The sequence below is a fragment of the Oncorhynchus clarkii genome, unplaced genomic scaffold, assembly GCF_045791955.1.
Source record: "Oncorhynchus clarkii lewisi isolate Uvic-CL-2024 unplaced genomic scaffold, UVic_Ocla_1.0 unplaced_contig_2416_pilon_pilon, whole genome shotgun sequence".
NCBI classification, from domain to species: domain Eukaryota; kingdom Metazoa; phylum Chordata; class Actinopteri; order Salmoniformes; family Salmonidae; genus Oncorhynchus; species Oncorhynchus clarkii.
In genome coordinates this window covers 50013-62146 of record NW_027261075.1, presented here as the reverse complement: position 1 = coordinate 62146, position 12134 = coordinate 50013, and positions in this window count along the sequence as shown.

The window sequence follows — 12134 nt, the reverse complement described above, 5'->3', positions numbered from 1 at the left end:
TCTCACTCTCACTCTCTCACTCACTTTCTCACTCTTTCACTCTCTCCTGTCAGGGCCTGGGGCCTCTCTGAAACGTGGTGTTTGTGTTTCCCGGTGGGCGATAGGCAGACATTCATCCCCCAGCAGGGCCCTTACAGAGCCCCCATATCCCCCGAAGCCATTTACACAGCGAAAAGGTTAATTGCTTAAAACACCACCGCTGTTATTTCAACTGATTCTGTAAGCATTGCATTTGATATTAAGCGGACAGAGATTATTGGGCGATAACAAAGTATGTGCCAAGGGATTCTGAGCAGGTATTATGAGAGAAAGCAGGATGTGTAATAACCATGGTGGAACCCTGACTTTGCAGAGCATTAATGCCAGTATTGATGGATGTTTGAGGGACAACCACCAAGGTATTGCTGCTATAGTACCTCACAGCCACCGAATAGGCAAGTAGAACTACCACTGAAACAATTAAAGGGGTTAGAATAAGTATTTTTTTCTCTGTCTCAGGAAACTTGTTGAATGGCTTTTTGAGTGCGTGCCTTGTCTTCACCTGTGATTGATGACTCTGTGAGGACTAGGCTGGACAGCCCTGTTGTCACTTATCTCCCTGGTGGCTCCAGCCCTGTGGAGGTAGGATTGGCTAGCTCCTAGCAGATCCACGCCATTAGCATCACAGCTCTGAATGACTGCTCTGCAGCTGTGGGTCAGTCAGCGTGTCGTATTCTAGACTGAGAGGCCCAGGCACATAGAGGCCAGGGGAAAGGAAGTCTGAGGGGAGACTGAGGGAAAAACAGGGGTTAGAAATTAGAGAGGGAGAAACAGCGGTTGGAAATGAGAGGTGGAGAAATAGGTTGAAAGAGGCAAGGGGAAAGAAAGACCAATAGTCCCAAACAGAGTAGAGTAGGGGAATATGGCCTCTGTATGCGATGGAACCACTTCTAGCCCTGTAGATAGTATCTGAAGTATAGTGTCCCCCACATCCTGTAGGCTCTTAAAAACACATGCTGTTTATGGGGGTTGATATGGGGCATTGTCTATCACAATCCACTAAGACAAAAGTCTGTATGTTAAAAATGGAGGTGGTTGGGTTGGTGGTGGTTGTGTGAGTGTATGTGTGTGTGGGGGGGAGGGGAGGGGGAATACAGATTGTATATTCTCAAACACATTAGGTGTAAGTGACATAGATGAGCTGGGGGGGTCAGCATTGTCAAACACATTATGCAGAAGAGGTCCCTAACATACTCCAACACATTATGGTGATTGAGACCAAGGAGGGAGACTGACATTTTTAAACACACTCTGTTTGGGGAGTAGTGGCATTTTCAAACACGTTATGTTGAGGGGAGAGGGGGTTTGCATAGTCAAAAACATTACAATGGCAAGAGCGAGGGGGGATATGACATTTCTAAACACATTATGTTGAAAGAGAGAGAGAGAGAGAGAGAGAGAGAGAGAGAATCTAAGAAAATTAACAACAATAACAAATGGTTTGATGAAGAATGCAAAAACCTAAGAAAGAAATTGAGAACCTATCCAACCAAAAACATAGAGACCCAGAAAACCTGAGTCTGCGCCTTCACTATGGTGTATCACTAAAACAAAGCAGAACTACACTACGGAAAAAGAAGGAACAACACTTCAGAAATCAGCTCAATGTAATTGAAGAATCCATAGACTTTAACCACTTTTGGGAAAATTAGAAAACACTAAACAAACAGCAACACGAAGAGTTATCTATCCAAAACTGAACTGTATGGGTAAACCACTTCTCCAATCCTTTTGGCCCTACAACAAAGAACTAACTGCTAAATATATACATGATCAAATACAAATCTTAGAATCAACTATTAACACCTACCAGAACCCACTGTATTGTTGAATTACATTGAATGAACTACAGGACAAAATACAAACCCTCTAACCCAAAAAGGCCTGTGGTGTTGATTGTATCCTCAATGAAATGATCAAATATACAGACCACAAATTCCAATTGGCTATACTTAAACTATTTAACAACCACCCTTGGCTCTGACATCTTCCCCAGTATTTGGGTCCAAGGACTGATCACCCCAATCCACAAAAGTGGAGACAAATTTGACCCCAGTAAATACCGTGGGATATGCATCAACAGCAACCTTGGGGAAATCCTCTGCATTATCATTAATCACAGCAGACTCGTACATTTCCTCAGTGAAAATAATATTCTGAGCAAATGTCAAATTGTCTTTTTACCAAATTGCCGTACGACAGATCACGTATTCACCCTGCACAACCTAATTGACAAACAAACCAAAACAAATGCAAAGTCTTCTCAGGCTTTGTTGATTTCAAAAAAGCTTTAGACTCAATTTGCCATGAGGGTCTGCTATACAAATTGATGGAAAGTGTTGTTGGGGGAAAAACATACGACATTATAAAATCCATGTACAGCTTAAGCTCCCCCCTCTTCAACATATATATATATCAACACTAGAACAGTCTGCAGCATCTACTAGAATCTGAAGTCAAATGTTTACTGTTTGCTGATGATCTGGTGCTTCTGACCCCAAACAAGAAGGGCCTACAGCAGCACCTAGATCTTCTGCACAGATTCTGTCAGACCTTGGCCCTGACAGTAAATCTCAGTAAGACAAAACTAATGGTGTTCCATAAAAGGTCCATCAACACAAATACAAATTCCATCTAGACACCGGTGCCCTAGAACACAAAAAAACTATACATACCTCGGCCTAAATGTCAGCGCCACAGGTAACTTCCACAAAGCTGTGAACGATCTGAGAGACAAGGCAAGAAGGCCATCAAAGGAACATAAAATTCAACATACCAATTAGGATCGGGCTAAAAATACTTGAATCAGTTATATAACCCATTGCCCTTTATGGTTGTGAGATCTGGGGTCCACTCACCAACCAAGAATTCACAAAATGGGACAAACACCAAATTGTGACTTTGCATGCAGAATTCTGCAAAAATATACCCCGTGTACAACGTAAAACCCCAAATAATGCATGCAGAGCAGAATTAGGCCATACCCATTAATTATCAAAATCCAGAAAAGAGCCGTTAAATTCTACAACCACCTAAAAGGAAGCAATTCCCAAACCTTCATAACTTAGCCATCACCTACAGAGAGATGAACCTGGAGAAGAGTCCCCTAAGCAAGCTAGTCCTTGGGCTCTGTTCACAAACCCCCCAGAGCCCCAGGACAGCAACACAATTAGACCCAACCAAATCATGAGAAAACAAAAAGATAATTACTTGACACATTGGAAAGAATGAACAAACAAACAGAGCAAACTAGAATGCTATTTGGCCCTAAACAGAGAGTACACAGTGGCAGAATACCTAACCACTGTGACTGACCCAAACTTAAGGAATGCTTTGAATGTGTACAGACTCACTGAGCATAGCCTTGCTATTGAGAAAGGCCGTCGAAGGCAGACCTGGCTCTCAAGAGAAGACTCTCAATGTGCTCACTGCCCACAAAACGAGGTGGAAACTGAGCTGCACTTCCTAACTTCCTGCCAAATATATGACCATATTAGTGACACATATTTCCTTCAGAGTACACAGACCCACAAAGAATTTGAAAACAAACCCAAATTGTATCAACTCCCATATCTTCTGGGTGAAATACCACAGTGTGCCATCACAGCAGCAAGATCTGTGACCTGTTGCCACGAGAAAAGGGCAACCAGTGAAGAACAAACACCATTGTAAATACAACCCATATTTATGTTGATGCACTTTCCCTTTTGTACTTTAACTATTTGCACATAATATGACATTTGAAATGTCTTTATTATTTTAGAAACTTTTGTGAGTGTAATGTAGCTATTTATTTATTTGTATTGTTTTTTATGTACTTTACTTGCTTTGGCAATGTTAACATATCTTTTCCACGCCAATAAAGTCCTTAAATTGAATTGAGAAAGGGAGATAGAGAGATATTCTGTTTTACATAACTGAGGTGTGTTCTCTGTCTACCAGCTGAGTGCTGACTGAGTTCTGACATCAACTCGCCTTGGATAAACAAACAAGATAATTAACTCTAGTGATTTGTCTCACTGGTCCCAGGTACTCATTGGTGCACACACAGACACTGCCTAATGTGTTTGTGTGAACTCTTCAAATACTCCTTTTGACCACAATAACATAATTAGACAAGAATCCCTCCATATCTGCTCTAATAAAATGTCCATACCCCATAGATGAATCCAGTCATGCCAGACTAGCTGTAGAAGTCCAAGATCCAGTGTGTTGGCAAAGCCTTGGCTCTCATCAGAATTCCTTTGGACTCGGCCTACGTGTGAAGCAGCGGGGTACCTCATCCACATCTCTGGCATTTCTCGGCACAAAGCAACAAAACACCTTGGGACGAAGTAAACAAGAGCGCGCTCCTCTCTTGGGACGCCACTCGATGAGATTTTTTCAATTAGCCAGGTTGACTTTGCATGGCTAATTAAGTCCTCATCCTTGACGAGCTGTCTGACTTCTCCTCCAAGCCTCTTATGGGAGCTTAGTGCCTCAGTGTGGGCTCCGGCCAGACGGATTGTGTCCAGCTGGAATGGGATTAACGCACCGGGGGCCCGAGGGGCTCTGAGCTCAGGAGTTCCATCTTTTGTTTGGGTCTGGAGTGTCGGGGGCTGGATCAAGGTAATCCCCCTTCTTCAGAAGCGCTCCCCTGGGTCGAAATGGTTAGCTGACCACTCCTGGTCACCGCCGACGCTGCTACCAGCCCCTGTGGTAGGGACAGGTAGGGAAGGGAGACCCCGATGATGAGATCTCACCTGACCCTGATAGTCATGAACTGATGTTTTGGCCGGTAAACCGCTGATCGTTTCTGTAAATATATATATAGATTAATTCCTTCCCTTTGTGGCCACCCGGCTAATCTGATGCATTATGGGATCAATGGAGTTGGCAAGATACAGGGCTGTTTTCCATACTGTGGAAGAGAGTGTTACCTCAAAGCATTCAAACACATTGCCTCTAAGCATACACTTAAACAACTTATGCTAGTTAAACATGCCTCATGTTGGCAATTATGAATGTCATTAGTAGCTGCAGGAGATGAATGTTAATTACATGATGTTGATCACCCACATAATATACACACCTGTAGCATGCAGGTGTTTTATACAGGCAGGTCACCCCTGATACAAGTCAGTATTCAAAGTCCATCCATGCCTGAGGACGCCAGGAGATGACGTGGAAACCGGCCACTCGGGGCAACAGTGAGCGTTGTTACCTTCGAGTAAGTGTCTGCCTCTGATTCCAAAGGTTGCCCGTTTGAATCCAGCAATAGAAAGTTGTTTTTTACATTTTTGTTTTAAGCCTATCCCAAACATGAACCCTTACCTTAACCATTTGATGTTTATGCCTAAACGTAACCTTAAACTAGTTGAAATGTTACGTTTGGAAAACATGGGTGAAAGTCTAGTTCTGACGTGAGACTGAGAGCTTGTAGGTTTTATGAGCCATGGCCGAGAGCCACACCATGTTGTGTTGACATGTACAACATCATCCTTCCATTCAGTGTGAATAATGGCAGTGATTGTACAAGGTAAGAGATGTGGAGGCCAAGGGCGTGTCTTGTTTTGTGCTGTAGGTTTACACTGACATTTTTCCTGCTGACAATTGTTGTTTTAACATGATCCCCTCCTGTACAACAATAAGACGTGGTAATCACTACCGGATTAGCAGCAGAGAATAAACCTGTCCACTGTGCTAAGGCCTGTAACCAAAGTAGAAACAGAGCAGTTTGCTTTGGGTTTCTTAGCCTTTTTTTAAAGGATTCAAGTTTAAAGCCATAAAAATGCTAAATTCTGTAAATTCTGTGCATTTCCCCAAATCAGGCTTTTCATGCTGAAACTTGAGTGATGTTTGGTTTTACCAGAGAATTTTCCCACTGAGCAAAAACTGGTCGAATCAATGTTGTTTCCATTTAATTTCAACCAGACAAATCAATGTGATGATGTTGCATCAATGTAGAAAATTGATTGGATTTGCAAAAAGTAATCAACATGGGATACTTTTTTTCACCCAACTTTTAACCGAAATCCAATGGTGAGATTTTTGGTTGAATTTACGTTAGTTGACAAGTCAACCAAATGTAAATTAAAACTAGACGTTGAACTGACGTATGTGCCCAGTGGGTAGATTATAGACGGAAAGAGATGGCATGTGTTGTGCTACTCTGTGTAAAGTGTAATCATTTCCCCATAGTGCACCTGTGCGAGTGAGTCAGAGGGCGTTCTGAGCCAATACCAACAGGCTGTCTTTCACCACAGTGTGACAGAAGCACAGAGCTTAGGGGTGAAATCCACCAAAAACATTGCTGAGCTAACGGGCTAATCCCTCCCGAACATCTGAGGGAAACGAGAGGGCACTGCTTCACCCATCATCCAACAACAATCAACCCAGAACAAAAACACAGAGCGAGAGATGCGACTATTGTCAACCCCCAATCAGTAAAAAACAGGATGTTGGGATGGTTTTGGGGCCTGGGGTTATCTCTGAACTAACATTGTCCCAGGCACTGCTCTAATGTTAATGGCCACATGTGTGTGAGCCTCACAAAAAGGTTTTCTTTCTCTCTTTTATTTGTGTTTCCTTTTTGCTTTACAAACAGACAGCTAGTAAGTGAAAAGTTGGCCCGGATGCAGCATTGTCAGTGAGATGAGCTGATGAATAGAACGCATGCTTCAGAGGTTTTTAAAAAGTTGGACGAAACCGAGGGGGACCTTTCACATCCCACAATGCTAATGCTGTGGTGGCGTGAGGCTTCATTCACCATGGCAGGTGACTAGTGTGGTTTTCCACCACACCGTTAGTATCACACATCTTCAAAGGTATGATTAATGTGCTTGCACGTATTATGAAGTATCTGCTTGATTCATTTTATCCATCGGTATCTATTCCATTACCAGAGCCTACTGTATCCATCTAATAGAAAACCTCCCAGAAAACCTTCCAGCAGCCTGCCACTCAAATCTCCACATCTGAAGAACTGGAATGTCAGTATTGTACAGTATCTTGTTGGTTCTTTCTGGCTGACACAATAAGGGCTGTTCTGAGTACAGCGCGAGCGGCACAGCGTGTGTGGAGCAGATGAACGGTCCGTCTCTGAAGCTGACAGGCCCAGTTCACACCAGCAGGACCAGAGGCTGTTTTCAAAGCTGCCGTGCGTCAGTTCCCTCAAACGTCTGGCTGACAGCGAGAGAGAGAAAAGGAGAAAAGGAACTCGGACTCGGAGAGGAATGGGATTGATCCTCTGCCATGAAGCTCAGCTGGGGACGACTATGCATTTGGCCGCAGTGTGGATTTTCTAACAAGCCCCCACCACCCCACCCCACCCCAACTCCCCATTCCACTATTACAGTTTCTGAAAGCCCTAATAATTTCTGGACTTGTGCTGATAACAAAATATCACTTTGCGTTCTGGGCTTCGCAAACCGACATGGCTGAGGAAATGTTATGTTTCCAAAGTGGTAAATTATTGGGATGGAGGATTATCCTATTAGATGGGTATCAGTTACTGTCAGCTTGTCAGGACTTTGTCATAAAAGGCCTCTGTTTGTCATCTTAAGTTGTAGAAAAACTGTTTGAATGTGACCACAGGCACCACAGATCTGGTTGCCCTGTAAATTGAATGTGTTGGTTTTTGTCTGGTGTCTCCTCCAGCTATAGGGCTGTTGAATCTGGGTTTTGTGTTGCTAAAAAAACTGAGCTGCAGAAACACTCCCGACTACCAATTGGATATCACAAAATTGTGGAGAAAAAGGGGTAAAACACTCCCAAAGAGGCCCCAGATGGACTGAATTATAGTCCAAAAACAGAAGACACAAACGACATCTTATTTAATTGAACAAGGTCTCGGGATCAGTGAAACAGACACATGCCAGGGACATTTATTTTAAATTCAGAATGCTCTCTCTCCTTTCTCTCTCTCTCTCTAACCCTCTCTCTCTTTCCACCCCTCTCTCTCTCTCTGGTCAGCGTGCACATTTCCCAGAGTCAGCATCAATGTCATCCTCCTTGTGAACCCTGGGCCCACCTTTTTGTACATGAAGACCCTCTTTCAAGACTTTATTATAGGACAATAAAGCCTAATGGGGTGTTTCATTTGGTATAATGAAACCTAATCACTCTGAGGATAGTGCTTTGAATCCATCTGTCCAATATATTTTAGGGTCAGATACCAGTAGTGTGAGCGGTTCCCAGTTCCCGGCCAGTTGGAGTTGAGGGAGGAAATCCCTGATGTCGTATAGGAATGAAGTCTGGGAAGCAGATAGCGAAGAGTAGTAGGAACCAGGAAGTTCTTCTGTATTGGTCACCTGGGAATGAGAAGACTTCTGACAGCTTATAGAAAGTTCTGTAATAGAGAAGGGCGTACCCTCTGGGAGTTGTTGGGAAATCTCAAATCGGGAAAAAATGACGAATTACTATGCATATTTGATTAACTTGTCAGGCTTGTTCTCTGATCCTTGAACAAAGTTTAACATGTGAAAAAGTATTATCAGATTTTGTGAATTAACAAGAAAGCATATTGGGGCATCAATTTGACATTGATAAAATACAGCATCCATCCAGTCAGCTTATTAACAAGTACAGAGTTTGTACCCAAAACATCTGTCAACAAACATCAGTTTGTTGAGCAGGTGTTTGGAGCGTAATTGGTCACCTAGGATGTCTTAATGGACCTGGCTCTGAGGGAGTCGTTAAGTTGCACCGCCTTGCATTTCATCCCTCATGTCTGTCAATAACACTTGATTTCCAAGGTGTCTGAGGGACATCAAATGTGAAACATCAATTTGCGGGAGTGTGATTGCTCCGGGGAGAGAGAGGCAATGGCAGGAGCCATCAGTCATTAGCATGCAGAGATGTCCTTCAGTCATCTCCTGCGGCAACTGACACATGCAGAGTCATTTCCACCATTACTCTAATTGCCAGTGACTCTGTCTGGACTATTGTGAAGTTGTTTATCTAACCTGGCTGGAAACTAATTTCTGTATGTATGTATGTGTGGTCTGTGGGTCTGTTGGTCTGTGTTTGTGTAGGTGTGTATGTGCATTGGTATGGCTGTGTATGAGTTAGTGTACTGTATTCATCTGCATGAGTGTACACATATTACAGTGCATATATGAGCACATGTAAGTGCACACCAACAGTTTAAAAACCCCCAAGAGACCTTCCCAGAATTCCGTGCAGAATTCCGTGCAGGGCTTTAAAGCGTCAGTACAGGTGGGACCCATCGCTCACTGGCAGCCTGTCACAAGTCTCTATTTACACAGATGGTTCATATTCACACAGGTTCCTCTAGGACCGAGGACTGCAGTAAAACTGGGTGGATATGAGGCAAAATATGAGTGATGACTGGAGAATACATCTCTGTGGTCACAGTGTTGTTTTGAAGTGGCCAAGTGACCTGACCTGGATCGCATAACAAAGCATAAAACAGACTAGAGTAGACCTGAGCCACTTCAATAGCCAGACATACTGCAGACTTGAGTGACCCAAGGTCCTGTGAGCTGTTTGGGGTACTGGTAAAAGGTGAGACCTCTCCCAGACACTTGCACTGATAATATTGTGCTAATGGCTCTGGGAATGACCTAGAACAATAAATAAGATAAGTTAATTATGTTGTTGCAATGAATATCCCTGAAATTAGCCCATTTTTATCTGAGGAAAATGGGGAGTTAACTAATGGAAGGTGACGGAAGATTCTGCCACCCCTGGGCTAGGTTACTCAGCCCTCTACTACAGGCACTGGACTGACTGGTTATTCTTCTCTTGATAAAACACAGCAATGTTTTCTCTCTGGGAATGGAAGTGGGGCCTGTATCCCACAGCCGGGCCGAATCACCACGACGAAGTGCGGGGCAGTTGAGTCACCAGAATGCCACCATGCATCTGTGACTCTGCGAGGAGACGTTCAACATCCACAGGAAACAAGCCACCATTTTACTCAGAGATTTCTCAGGATGGAAACAAGTATGTAATGATGGAGAGCGAGAGCAACCCTACAGATGTGAGATGATGTACGATGAGTCAGACCTGCAATATCTGAATGACTGCGCTAAAATACATGTCCAATGCATCTAGTGACATGCTTATTTTTCTCACAGGGACACATTCTCAAGGTGAAAGTTGACACACTAATGCATTGTGACAGCCAGCAGACAGACTTAAGCTCAGGTATGTTTTCCCCATGTGTTCTATTAAACTGGTGGGATAACTATTTTAAAAAATCAATTATGACAGTTTACCAAGAGATACAAGTACAGCTTCCTTCCCCGCCTGGGATTTGAACCTTCACTCTGTCTAAAAATCCCCATTCCTGTCTGTCTGTCTGTCTGTCTGTCTGTCTGTCTGTCTGTCTGTCTGTCTGTCTGTCTGTCTGTCTGTCTGTCTGTCTGTCTGTCTGTCTGTCTGTCTGTCTGTCTGTCTGTCTGTCTGTCTGTCTGTCTGTCTGTCTGTCTGTCTGTCTGTCTGTCTGTCTGTCTGTCTGTCTGTCTGTCTGTCTGTCTGTCTGTCTGTCTGTCTGTCTGTCTGTCTGTCTGTCTGTCTGTCTGTCTGTCTGTCTGTCTGTCTGTCTGTCTGTCTGTCTGTCTGTCTGTCTGTCTGTCTGTCTGTCTGTCTGTCTGTCTGTCTGTCTGTCTGTCTGTCTGTCTGTCTGTCTGTCTGTCTGTCTGTCTGTCTGTCTGTCTGTCTGTCTGTCTGTCTGTCTGTCTGTCTGTCTGTCTGTCTGTCTGTCTGTCTGTCTGTCTGTCTCTGTCTCTCTCTCTCTGTCTCTCTCTCTGTCTCTCTCTGTCTCTGTCTCTGTCTCTGTCTCTGTCTCTGTCTCTGTCTCTGTCTCTGTCTCTGTCTCTGTCTCTGTCTCTGTCTCTGTCTCTGTCTCTGTCTCTCCAGAGTTGTAATGATGTGCAAATAGTTAATGTATGAAAGGAAAAATAAATAAATATAGGTTGTATTTGCAATGGTGTTTGTTCTTCACTGGTCAAAAATCTTGCTGCTGTGATGTCACACTGTGGTATTTCACCCAGTAGATATGGGATTTTATCAAAATTGGATTTGTTTTCGAACTCTGTGGGTCTGTGTAATCTGAGGGAAATATGTGTCTCTGATATGTTCATACATTTGTCAGGAGGTTAGGAAGTGCAGCTCAGTTTCCACCTCATTTTGTGGGCAGTGTGCACATAGCCTGTCTTCTCTTGAGAGCCATATTTTTGGAAAAATCTCTGAGCCATATTAAATATGACTCCTCTGCCGGAGTGGTAATGCGAGTGCCGGCGGTTAGTTTAATATGTTTCACAAGCATGTAAATATTTAATAGAATGGCAGGATGGAGTGCTGTGTCATTCTGTCTGCCCCCGTCTACCCAGAGACAAGCCCCAAGAGAGACACACAGACACTGTCACCATGACAAGTGGAATTTATGACGCGCAAGACCGATGATTGATAGACACCACTTATTCTTAACCGTATTTCCCAGAGTGCTCCAGGTCAAGTGGCTCGGATCGTATGACCACAAAGCACACCAGGCATGTTTACCTCAAATGCATGTCGCCTCATGTTGGTGTCCATTTAGATGTGTTAGTTGTCAGCCTGTTAACGTAATTCCAACATACAACATTCTTTGCGTTTCAATGATCTGTCTGTTTCATTGACTTGTCTGGTTCATTGGGGATGCCGTATTCTGTTTTGGGCACAGCGGCTGGACAGAGAAATCGGCTCAAACAGCTGTAGCAATAAGATAATGCTCACAACCCGATGAAGATCACGTTGGCTGAAGTGTTATTTCTTGTTTGTTTCTCCAAATCTAAACTAAAGATCACTTGTGAGTGTTGCATCCCCAGTTAAAGGAAGCGGGGTTATTTTTAGTTATTACAAAGAGAAACTCAACAGTATAAAGCATTAACATCACAAAGACGGTTTATTTCCAACATGACAGCAGATCAAACATAGCCGTTTCCAAGCTGAGTCCATCTGCACCCACTCTAAGGTAGCACACTTGAATACCCTGGCCAACAACCAATGAGGGCCTGCCAATTTAGCTATGCGCATCCAATCAGATACATATTTCTAATATTATGCACTGAACATACCATTTTAACCAGGTGTGCATAATAACATGCTGC